The sequence below is a fragment of the Eurosta solidaginis genome, chromosome 2 (genome assembly GCF_040869045.1).
Source record: "Eurosta solidaginis isolate ZX-2024a chromosome 2, ASM4086904v1, whole genome shotgun sequence".
NCBI classification, from domain to species: Eukaryota; Metazoa; Arthropoda; class Insecta; order Diptera; family Tephritidae; genus Eurosta; species Eurosta solidaginis.
The window spans coordinates 156,962,695-156,975,442 of NC_090320.1; the positions used below are offsets into that span (position 1 = coordinate 156,962,695).

Here is a 12,748-nt window from a genome sequence, read left to right on the forward strand (position 1 = left end):
TAACCCACGTTTTTACCATTATACTGAGACCATGTGGGACCTAAATATGCATTTTTTGGTTAAAATAAACATTAGCTTTCTCATTTTTAAATGAAAAATTCTAGCTACAATATCATGTCGATCTTATGACTTCTGTGAACCAAAAATCTCTTGAGTTATTTCTGGCCATTCAAGTTAACATGTGAATATTATAAATAAATCAGGGCGTCCATAATGACGTACATATTAACCTGGGTCGATTTGTATGGACGAAAGCTAACCTATATCGCGCCATCGATTTTTCGATAGGATTTGGGCTCGGGAAAAAAGTGCCACTACGTATACCCAAAAAAATAATTTTTGAGCCTGCAAAAAAAAAAATAGATTTTCGATCAAAATTCTTTTAAATCTCCATAAAAGAATTTTTTTTTTAAAACTGCATTTACCAATTTTGCATTTGCCAATTGACACAAAAAAATACATAAAAAATGATTTGGAGCCTTGAAAATGAAAAAATGCATAAAAAATCGAAAAAATCGTTGAAATTTTGCAGGCTCAAAAATTATTTTTTTGGGTATGCGTAGTGGAACTTTTTTTCCTGAGCCCAAATCCTATCGAAAAATCGATGGCGCGATATAGGTTAATAAATCGACCCAGTCTAGTACATATGTTATCGCGTCGTGTTTTTTCCTGCATATAACGCGCTGATCCCGTAAATGACGATGTAAGTATAACTTTTTGGTCTATAGTAGAAACATTAATATTAAAATCCTCATTGATTGCATCACGTAAGTTTATATATTCTTCATCACGTAGTTTTTGTTGATTTCTGCGTATGAAATTCAATCTTTCGGAAATTATCTTTGCCATCATGCCCACGGAGTATTGATTCAATACATTTTTAAAATAAAGAAGGTGATTTAAACAGTTATTTCTGATCATGAACCGGTGAGCATAGAACTGCATGCAAGATATATGTTTTGTTTGATCACAATTTGGCATGTTCAAAGAGTATCCATCTTCTCCTCTTACAAACATGGTCGGATATTGAAGAGGATCATACGCTCTATCAAAAGGACGGCTATTTCATTTACTAAAGGTGCATTACATCGTCCTCTGTAATCATTAGCCGGTAATTTGTCCGCGTGTATAACTAACCGAAAATCATTCGCAGACTCGTGCGTCGACATACGTTCTATATTGCACTTAAAGCTTGAAATTAATGAATTATACATGTGCAATAAATTTTGAAGCATTTCAATAAATTCCACATTTAACGAAGGATTCATGTTTGAGCGAATAGATGTTTGGTCAGCTTCAGAAATAAAATAAATTTGTAAGTATTTAGCAAGTACATCCGGTTCTAGCAATAACGATCAAATGATGTGGTATACCTGCCCTTGAATTTTGTATGTCGGCAACAAATTGCCTTCTCTTATCTCATGCGTACCAAAAGACGTCATTTGAAATAAGCTATTGTACTTTATTTCATTATTTAGAAAATGCTTTGATAATGGATGATTACTAAGAATTAGCGGATCCGGTGGCTCCCGAAGATTAGAAATAATAACTTTACCTCCCACACAACAAAGACCTGGCGTCTCGCTACTCCATTTTTTCGCACCGCAATGTACACAAACTACATTCATTCTTCCTATTTGAAGGTCTTTTGAATTAGGATAATCTATATGTGTATGGTAATCAAACGCGCATCTATTGTAAAACAAATAAGCCCACACCCGTTCTTCTACACGTTACGAACACGTTAACGTATTGTGCGGTGTTTTCCGGGATAGTCTCGTTCGCACTTTCGGCATTTTTCAATTCGTAAAAACTAACTCTCCCTCCCCACCCCCAAGTTCCATGAGGAGCTTGGGGTCGCCAGAGCCTCGTCTGTTAGTGAAACGGGATTCGCCGCTCGAAGGTGAGGTTGACAATTGGGTTGGAGAAGCTATATATTGCGCTACACAACCCCTTGAATCCCTACACAACTCCCTTCAGCCGTTCTCGAGCTTTGCGGTACAGAAAAAAACGGCTTTCAAAATATATATTAAAGTATAGATATAGATTATGTGAGCTTTATTATGAGATTACATCCCCGTCAAGCATCCCAGGCTTGGCTCTCCCTGGAAGCAAGGGGTTGCTTAACCACAATCGGAAATCCTCTCACGGTATGCTTGAACACTGACACACACATATGCAAATATTGTTTTGGTGTATGTAATTGCCACTTTTGATTATTAATTATACCCAGCTGTTTAGGCCCAAGGCCTAACTTTTACTTGATTGACGGTGCCCCTCCCTAACGTTTTAATAAGATTTCCAGCCACCCACACTCACGCCGCATTTGTGTGCATGCATGCACATGCATGCGTTTCATACGCATGCACGTGTGTGTGCAGGTTGTCGGCACCCATGCACGTATATGTGGGGACTGTTGTGTGTGTGGCTTTTTTCCCCTCCTTAATACCAGAGGACTTTTTCGCGGCTTAGCGGTTGTCCTCAACGGGATAACCGGCCTCTTTCTCGATTGACCGCCAACCAGCACACATCGCCCAAGATCGCCATCGTCACGTTCAATACCAAGGTAATATTGTATCCACTCTATATTTCCTAACACTCTTAATAAAACATTATTATAACGAGGAAATCCTCTTTGCGTTTGTTTCTTTTATTTCTTTTGAGCGAACCATCCACTCCAAGATCGACCCGTGTGCGCCTACCCATTGCCGGTTTCAGACGCACCCAGGCCGAACATTGGTCCTTACTCCCCGAAAAAGGAACTAAAAGCACCTACAAATTACAGTCCACAACGCAGCACAATTTTGCCTACTAGACAATTTGCCGAAGGATTTTGCCTAATAAAAATGTATTTGCCACCAATTGTTGACAAGGAAAAAGTTGGAGCTTTTATATTAGACAAATACCAGAGCCACAGCACATTTTGCCTACCAAAAAATTTGTTTGCCACAACACATAATAGCAGAGCCACCGGAGCCACAGCACAAAGAGAAGTAAGTTTATATTTCTTGCCACTTTTTTTTGAGTGTTGCTTTTTTTTTGCAAAATAAAGAAAAAACCCGTGCAGTGCGCGAAAAATTGAAAATAAAAGTGAAAACAGTGAAGTGATTTAGTGAGCACCACTTTATTTTTCTAATTTCAAAGGTTAAATCACTCGGTTTGTTAACCTTTATTTTCATTCCTTGTGATTATCTGGTCTATCCCCCCACCAGTGGTAAGGTTTTCCAGACACAACACAAGGAAGAGGGCAACCTAACCTCACTTTCCGCACCATACTAAATAGGTTTTGTAGTTGGTTTTTTTTGTACTTCACAAACACGAAATTAAGTTCACTTTAATTAATTAATCCGGTGCCCACTTCACTTTTTAAACACTTTTTACACTTTTTTGGCGCTTGTTTTGCAATATCGCACGCATATTTCACTTTCACCAAAATACACCCATTATTTGTGGAGGTGGCGAGTGGCCCCCTTTTTGTTGTTGCCGCTGAGACAAAAATTTGGAAATTAAATCTTTTGCTGTTGTCGCTGTTGTGACAAAAAGTTGAAAAATAAACCTCTGTTGTTGTCGCTACCGAGACAAAAGTCTGCAGTACAAAAATAAATAATAAATCTTCGAATTTCAATAGTGTTTATTTACGGCTTGGCAGGTATTTTTTACTCAAAATCGTTCCATTTCTCTAATCGGCAATTATTTCCTTTATAAATTCAAATAAGACCATGGAAACCTACATCAGACTGGTAGAATTAATCGCAGAGTTTGATACAGAGTACAGCCTTATTCCGGAAAGCGACCATAGCAAACACACCCTTGCGATACAGCAGGAAGAGTTGCGGTCCTTGTGGAAGAAGGTAAAGTCTGCGTTTGATTCGCTACTAGGATCTGAGGAGGTGTCAGGGGATGGCGTCATGGCGGTAAGAAAGAAGCAAAAAGCAGCATACGCAATCTACATGCGATGCTTAGCGTCTATATCTGCTGAGGCAGAAAAGCACAAGAAAGATAAAAAGAACGTCAACCCTGAGCAAGAACCTCATGCGCATAAAATTCGCCTCCCTGCTTGCGACACGGAAGTTTTTAAAGGGGATTATCTGTCTTGGCCAACCTTTCGCGACCTGTTCACGGCAATATATATAAACAATTCTAGTTTGAAAGGGGTGGAAAAGTTATTCCATCTCAACAACAAAACGCAGGGCGAAGCAAAAGATATCGTTAAAAAATGCCCCCTCACAAATGAAGGTTTCGAGATGGCCTGGAAAAACTTGTGTGAAAGATACGAAAACAAACGTATCTTAGTTAACACACAACTACAAATTTTATTTAACTTAAAAAAGGTAGAAAGTGAGTGTGGCAGTTCAATAAAAAAGCTGCAAAATGATATAAATAATTGGATTTCGTCCCTCAAATGCCACAAAATTGACACTTCCAATTGGGATGCAATCCTGACCTATCTATGCTCAACCAAGTTACCAGAGAGCACGCTGGCTCTTTGGGAGCAAAGTATAGACCATAAAATGGACATATCCAAGTGGCAGGATATGGATAAATTCCTGTCTAATCGGTTTCAGACACTTTAAACAGTGTCTGGTTTTACAGGGCATGCCACTTCGAAAGTGCAAAAACCAAACGCGTCGCGACAATCAACGGAACCCCCTACGAAAAGACTTGGTGCTTTTCAAACGAAAGTATCCAAGCAAACAATAAAATCAATTTGTAAAATGTGTAAATCCCCTGAACACAGATTACGCAACTGTTCACGCTTCTGCGACTTAACCCCAGTAGAAAGGATTAAATTTATAAAATCCACAAGTGGCTGCCTGAATTGCTTATCCCCAGGACACACCGTGACGAAGTGCACCAGTTCCTACAACTGTTCCAAATGCCACTCTCGTCACCACACGCTCCTGCATGCGGATACATCTCAGCACACGGCTGTACGCAATCCTTTCAAAGATGCGGATAATACCCCAACAACTTCGGCACAGGCGCGACAATCTGCGAACCAGAATGTAAAATCCTGTCATGCCAATTCCAGCACAGGCGTGCTATTAGGAACTGCTCGCGTGCACATCCGCCATAATGGTACCGACTTCTCCGCACGGACATTAATTGATTCAGGGTCTGAATGTTCCTTTATAACTGAAAGACTGAAACGCAGAATCAATTTGCCAGCGAGAAAAATGCATGCCCAAGTTTCCGGCATCACAAATTCGGTGTCAGCTCAGGTGAAAGAAGCATCCAAAATTGAATTACGTTCACCAGTGGATGCCTGCTTCAGCCTGACTACACCCGTTCTAGTCTTAGCCAAACTCACTGGGAATCTTCCATTCTGCCATATCAACGTCATGACTATGCAGGCATTCCCAGACGTGGTTTTGGCAGACAAGAGGTTCTACATCAACGAAGATGTAGACCTCATACTTGGAGGAGACATATATCCCCAAATTATACTGAGCGGCCTGAAAAAGAATGTACTAAATACACTTTTGGCCCAAGAGACAGTTTTCGGTTGGATACTAACCGGTCGCATCGAAGCACCGAGTCCAACGAAGAGCATCATGTCATTCTACAACGAGGTTGCGTTGGACAACCAATTAAAAGCTTTCTGGGAGGTAGAAAATGTTCCCAAAAACAAAATGCTTAATGAAGAAGAAAGGTATTGTGAACAATTATTTAAGGACACAACAAAACGTGATGAAAGTGGAAGATATACAGTTTCGCTACCATTCAGGCAGGATTACCCTGGGAGGATTGCATTAGGACCGTCCCTAAAGCGCGCATGTCCACAATTCTTCAGAAATGAGGGGCGATTACTGAAAACCCAAGAGTTAGGGAAAGAGTATGTTCGGGTGTTATCCGAATACGAAACGCTTGGACATATGAAAAAAATTAAAAATAATGTACCATCCGACGATTCGGATAATTATTTCCTGCCCCACCACGCCGTTGTAAAGGCAGAAAGTACCACTACCAAGGTGCGCGTCGTCTTCAACGCGTCAAGTCCGACAGCAAATGGCATTAGTCTAAACGACATACTCCGCCCAGGTCCAGTACTCCAAGCAGACTTGCCTATTTTAATTTTACGTTGGCGACTGTATCGCCTCGTCTTTAATAGCGACATCGAAAAGATGTATAGGCAAATTTGGGTGAACGAAAATCACACCAAATTTCAACGGATTGTCCATCGAACATCCCCCAACGAACCCATCAGTCTTTACGAACTAAAGACTGTCACCTTTGGTGTAAACTGCGCCCCCTACCTCGCGATACGGTCACTTCTACAATTGGCTGATGATGTAGAAAATACGCACCCAATAGCATCGGGTATATTACGAGAAAGTATGTATGTCGACGACGTTTTATCTGGAGGACATACAATAGCGTAAACCATCAGAGCAAGAAACGAGATTCGCGAAGCATTACACTCAGCTGGCTTTCCATTGCGCAAGTGGACATCAAATTGTGAGGAAATCCTTCAGGACATCTCCAAAACGGATCTGCTCAGCGAGGACTTCCTAGCGTTTGAAGAGGCTAGCTCGGTGAAGGCACTCGGAATACGATGGAACGCGCATGCAGACATGTTTTACTTCACCGCAGGAGTTTTAGAGAGTGGCGAGAACATCACCAAACGCGCAATCCTATCCGCTATAGCCAAACTTTTCGACCCTTTAGGCTGGCTTGCACCAATGGTCATGGTGGCAAAAATACTAATGCAGAATATCTGGTTAGAGGGCACTGGGTGGGACGAAACTGTCTCCCCAACTACCTTAGAACGGTGGGAAAATTCCACCCAACACTATAACGAAATAGATAACATTAGGATACCGCGATGGGTAAATTTTACGCCCGAGGACGACATCGAAATACATGGTTTTTGCGATGCATCGGAAAAGGCATATGCAGCAGCAATATACATGCGCGTAAAAAGGGACGATAAAATTTTCACAAATCTCTTGCTAGCCATAACCCGAGTAGCCCCAGTGAAAACCATCTCACTGCCACGTTTAGAACTTTGCGGCGCCGTGCTGCTCGCAGAAATCATGGAATCAATATTCCGAAACATTCATTTGGGGCCAGCAAAAGTTCACCTCTGGACAGATTCAACCATCGTACTCGCATGGATAAGAAAGCCGCCCTGTTCCTGGTCAACCTTCGTCGCACACCGAATCACTAAGATCATCGATATGGTCGGTAGCAAGGACTGGCTTCACGTGGACTCGGAATCTAATCCAGCGGATCTAGGAAGCAGAGGACTACTTGCATTAGAGTTGGTCAACAATTCGTTGTGGTGGCAGGGACCTTCTTGGCCGCAAGAAGACAATTCCTACTGGCCTGCACAAGAGCCCGACTATAAAACGTCCGTTGAGGAGAAGAGGGCACAAATATATGCCACGACAAGGGTAGATCATGTAGATATTCTCGACCGATTCTCAAATTTGCCCAGGGCTTTAAAGGTTCTATCCTATGTTAGGAGGTTTTATAAAAGAACTCACCCAAGAACAAAATTCTCGTTCCACGAAAAAGCGTGTATAATCTCAGCCGATGAGATTTAGGCAACGACTCAAGCATTAATACGAGTCTGCCAGAAACAGTTTTACGGGACAGAATATTTAAAATTGAAAAATAGGGAACCTATCGATCGAAAGAGTGAAATACTGTCACTCAACCCATATATCGACAAAGATGATATTATTAGAACAGGGGGGCGTCTAGGGGCGTCAAAAGACATGTCATACAACGAGCGTCATCCGATCATCTTGCCTTACAATTGTAGGCTGTCTCGCCTTACAGTTATGATGGCTCATCATGACTCCCTTCATGGCGAGAACCAGCTCATGCTCCGTCTCATCCGAACCCAATACTGGATACCGAATGTCAAGACCATGATCAGAGCCGTCATCCACAATTGCAAAACCTGCATTATTCATCGAAAGCAGGCACAGTCCCAACTTATGGGTACCCTTCCCTGCGAACGGACTACTTTTACCCGCGCGTTCACCAATACCGGGGTCGACTTTGCGGGGCCTTTTCGACATCAAAAGCTACCGCGGTAGAGGATGTCGACTGTCCAAAGGCTACGTATGCCTTTTTGTCTGCTTCTCCACTAAGGCCATTCACTTAGAGGCCACTAGTGACCTCAGCACCCCATGCTTCCTTGCAGCCTTTTCGCGTTTTATCGCGAGAAGAGGATGTCCAAAAAACATCTACTCCGACAATGGTACGAACTTTGTCGGAGCTTCCAGATCTCTGCGATCGGAATTCAAAGCCTTCCTGGCAGAAAGCCGAGACAAAACCGTCTCCAAGTATAGCCATCAAGCATTATCTTGGCATTTTATTCCCGCCGGCGCTCCACACATGGGCGGCCTGTGGGAAGCGGGAGTGAAGAGCTTCAAAAGCCACTTCAAAAACGTCGCTTCTCTCCATAAATATACCCTGGAGGAGTTCCAAACCCTTTTGTGCCGGATCGAGGCATGCCTAAATTCACGGCCTCTCAGCCCGGCGTCCAATGACCCAACGGACCTGGAGCCACTAACCCCAGGACATTTCCTAACCGGCAGCCACCTGCTGGCTCCACCAGAACCAGACGCCAGTGAGAGCTCTCCCTCGATGATCAATCGATGGCAGAAACTCAAAGCCCTCCATCACACTTTCTGCAAACGATGGAAGGTGGAATACCTTTCCGAACTTCAAAAACGAGTGAAGTGGAAACAGTCAAAACAAAATATACACTTGGGAGATCTAGTTGTCATCAAAGAGGACAACTTATCTCCCAACGAATGGAGGTTAGGCAGAGTCGTCAACGTACACCCCGGCGGAGATAACCGAGTACGTGTAGTCGACCTCATAACCGAGAAGGGTCAAGTCAGACGACCTTTGGTCAAACTGATCCTTCTTCCCACGGAGATAGATTGTGGGAGGACCAAAAGCTTCGCTTAACAATCCCCCCCGTTCCTCCACATCCCTCCGTTCAAAAAAAAAAAAAAAAAAATATCCCACTCACTCGTTCTCCCATAACGAGGATACCAGAAAAGCCCTCACGCAGATCCCCCCTCTGCCACAAAATTCTATTTTTTCATTTTCAAAAAAAACCATCCCACTCACTCGTTGTTCCATAACGAGTATACCAGAAAAGCCTTTACGCAGACCCTCGGTCTGCCACAGAAAACAAAGGCACTCGGCCCATAATCTTTTTTTAAATTTTCAAAATTTCAAAACCCAGCGCTCGCCCACCGAGGCCAATCAACCACCCTAATGCAGATCCCCATCTGCCACAAAACAATTATTTTTCATTTTCAAAATCAAACCCACAATTCACCCGCTCTCCCAGAGCGAGGACAGCAAATCAACCCAACTTCACCCGCTCACCCCGAGCGAGGATGACAGAACACCTACATACTCGGCCAAAGGCGCGAGACCAACAAAATGTATGTATTGAAATAGCTATTAAAAAATAGTTAAAATGGAAACCAACCGTTTCCTTCTTAACTATAAACACAATCAGATCAAAATCCATGCTCAACTACCTATAGAGGTTGCACCTAACCAAATACGTGCCTCTTTTCGAAAACACATGCAAGGTGTTGAGAACGTGTTCAAAATGATACACTGGCACCAACGGGTTAACGGATTTTTTTTACCCGTACCGATAAAGTATTCATTCTTTAAAAGTATGCATATACATTTAATTTAATGGCTATAAAATTCAAATATGCAAATGTAGTAGTGTGTAATGTCGTCCCAGTTGAAGGTATCTCTCTGCCGGTTCGAAAGAAAGGGTTTTAGAACTCCCCCAAAAGTAACGATGTGAGTTCATCCATTTTAATCTGACACTATGACAGCACTCGAAGACTTCGGGATAAGAATATAACCACCCCATAGTGAAGTACCATTTGATTTCTGATGCCAGTTCAAAAACCCCCTGTCTCGAAAGTTTTTTTTTATAAAATACATACTATCTATTCATATAAATTTTTCTTAAAAATTAAAAAAAAGGTCGTCTCTATTATTCCGGAAATTTTCGTTGTATACAAATTCCTGGCAGAAATTGTTTCGAAAGCTTCTCCAAACCAGACGAACTTTTTTTCTAAATTACATTAGCATACAAAAGTCTTATTTATTCATTGCCTTAATATGCTATACCGTCAAAATGGACGACTCTTTAGCTTGAGGAGATTGTTTGAATTGATCTTTGTCTTCTTTGACAAATCGTATCATCTCGTCGATCTGGTTGGTCCCACTTGAAGCACACTCCAGAAGCTCTAGACAGCCTTGCAGCGCCAACAAATCGTGTGTCAAACTAACTTCGCGTTCCAAAACACCAGCCAATCTTATAGTCTTTACCCAATTCACCAGTAAATTCGTGAAACTTGGGCGTATAAACATCAAGCAACGCTGACACAACATCAATCATAACACGCATAAATCGACTCTCTCCAATATAAGGGGATATAAACGTTGTCAGACGGGATAAGAAGTTGTGACTACGTCCAGCTAATGCACGATGAAAACCTTTACGATGTATCAGTTCTTGCATGACACTAATTGTTACTTCGGGATGGAAACGTGCAATGGCTGGCATCATCACAGCATCTAAACATTTCACATATTCATACCTTTGTAAATAATTGTCATAATTCGCTAGTTTCGCTTGTAAGGGTTCACGTATTTCATGATCTATTTGAACAGAGCTGAAATGTTGATTTTTGTGCTGTGACCGCTTCGGCGTTACATCATCCTTCTTCCGTTCGATTTCCCTATTTTGAATGGAAATAAGGCCATCAACCATTCCAGCTACAACAGTTTGATCACCGGGTGCTACACCCAAACTCAGCACAGCATTAGGAAAATCAAGTGTGTGCACAGTTTGATATGTGGAAATATCAAATATCATGACGATCCAAACTACCTGATAGTATACGTCTGCCATTTGAACCTAGACGGAAACTTGTTATTGTTTTATGATGTTGCAAAACTTTTGTCAGGAGTCGACATCCGGCAAAGGCATCCCATATACGCCCTTCTGTGCCACCTGCGCTAATGAACATACCACCAGTTGGTAAAAATAATAACGACTCAACAGGGCTGCCATGATCAATTGAGAACGAAACTTGCTGTGTGCGCGTATCATACATTTTTAATTTTCCCATTATAGGCACCTGAGATAAGGGTATCAGGTGACATTGGGTTTACAGCCCCAGCACGTACCTAGTCTTCATGTTCCGCAAGGGCTAACATTGCTTTTTCTGTAGAAATGTCCCATAGCTTGATGGAGCGATCGTCTGAGAAACTAGCAATATGAAGTAAATCGTGTGTGAATTGCGCTCGATGCCCTGGCCCTTTGTGTCCTTTAAAAGGACGAAGCACGGTTTTGCTGGATGGATCGAAGAGTTTTACCCAGCCTTGCTCATCGCCAGCCACCAGTCAACGTCCATCTTGCCGAAAGGTGCCGCCATATGCAGTTTCTTGAAAGCTTGACAAATTTTTTACCACTAATTTCGTTATCGGATTGTAAATTTGTACGCGCACTGAACATGTTACTGCAAAGTAGTGCGGCTCTATGGGACTGAAGTCAACGTAGTCGATGGCACCCAATTCTTCTACTAACGTTGGCACGCTTAATTGCTTCCGGTATACGGTATCAGGAGTAACAACTTTCCCAGTTTTAAGGTATTTTTTTGTATTTAGTGGTTTAAAGGAACTCATTTTATTTTCTAGGTTGGTCTTTGCCAAATGTGTGCAAACAAATCGACAGCTTTCACTTATTCTGAAATAGGACATTCTACAACCAAAGTCTGAGAAAGGCCACTTTTCAAAAGTTTGCAGATAGGGAGTTTTCGAAGCGCAGCCGCGATAGGATACTGAAGTCAACAGTCTATATGAGGTTTTTTAAATCAGCAGCCTAGGCCTTCACTCAGGGGTAGACTTGTGTACACATACATAACAAATGCGGGTTAAACATTAGACTTATTATTAATTTGTTAATTTTCGAGTATTGGGTGTTTTTTTTTTTTTAACCCTTAAGTAGTGATAAAGTAGTTTAAGAGGGTAACCCCATGCCATGACGACAAATGATTTGGATGCGTTTTGGTCAAAACTTTTGTATAAAATTTAATGTATACATTAAATTTGACCAAATATTTTCTTGCTTTTGGTAGAGCTTTTCATACATAATTTCATTCAAATCTCGATGCGATTTTAATTGTTTTCCAATTTGAAATGGAATGCCCCCTCTATATATTTGAATTATATTTGTAACTAGTACATATATATGCACATACAGTCATATTAAGCTTTTATGCAATAGTTTTTGTAATTTGTTACTTGAAATTTGTATTGTGTAATCATACAATTCAAAAATGTTTACTATATAAAAAGTCCCCGAAACTCAACTTTGCCAAGATTACAGCTATTGGCCGAATTTAGTTCCATGTCGTGCCGTAATCAACAGCTGGACTGTGAAAGAAATGTGCAATCCTCTAATTGGTCCAGGACAAATTATTGGAGTACAATGAAGGTTGTGTAGCTATTGGCAGTAGTATGATCCAACCAATTAAACCAGCGAAATGGCAAATTATGAAAAAATTATACGACGCACTAAATGCTGTTGCCATAAATCTTGAACATCAGGTAAGCCCATATGATTACAAAATGCATGCACCAGAAATGGTGCGATAAAATGCCCAGTACTCGCAAATAAGGAGGAGTAAAAACCAAAAATTGTAGTGTAAGTTAGTTGGAAGCAAGAAATTAC

General features: G+C 41.5%; 1 pseudogene; it reads right to left on the bottom strand.

The window, feature by feature from the left end:
• Positions 1 to 10,131: 10,131 nt before the first annotated feature.
• Positions 10,132 to 11,700, bottom strand: LOC137242432 (U3 small nucleolar RNA-associated protein 15 homolog; annotated as a pseudogene).
• Positions 11,701 to 12,748: the final 1,048 nt, after the last annotated feature.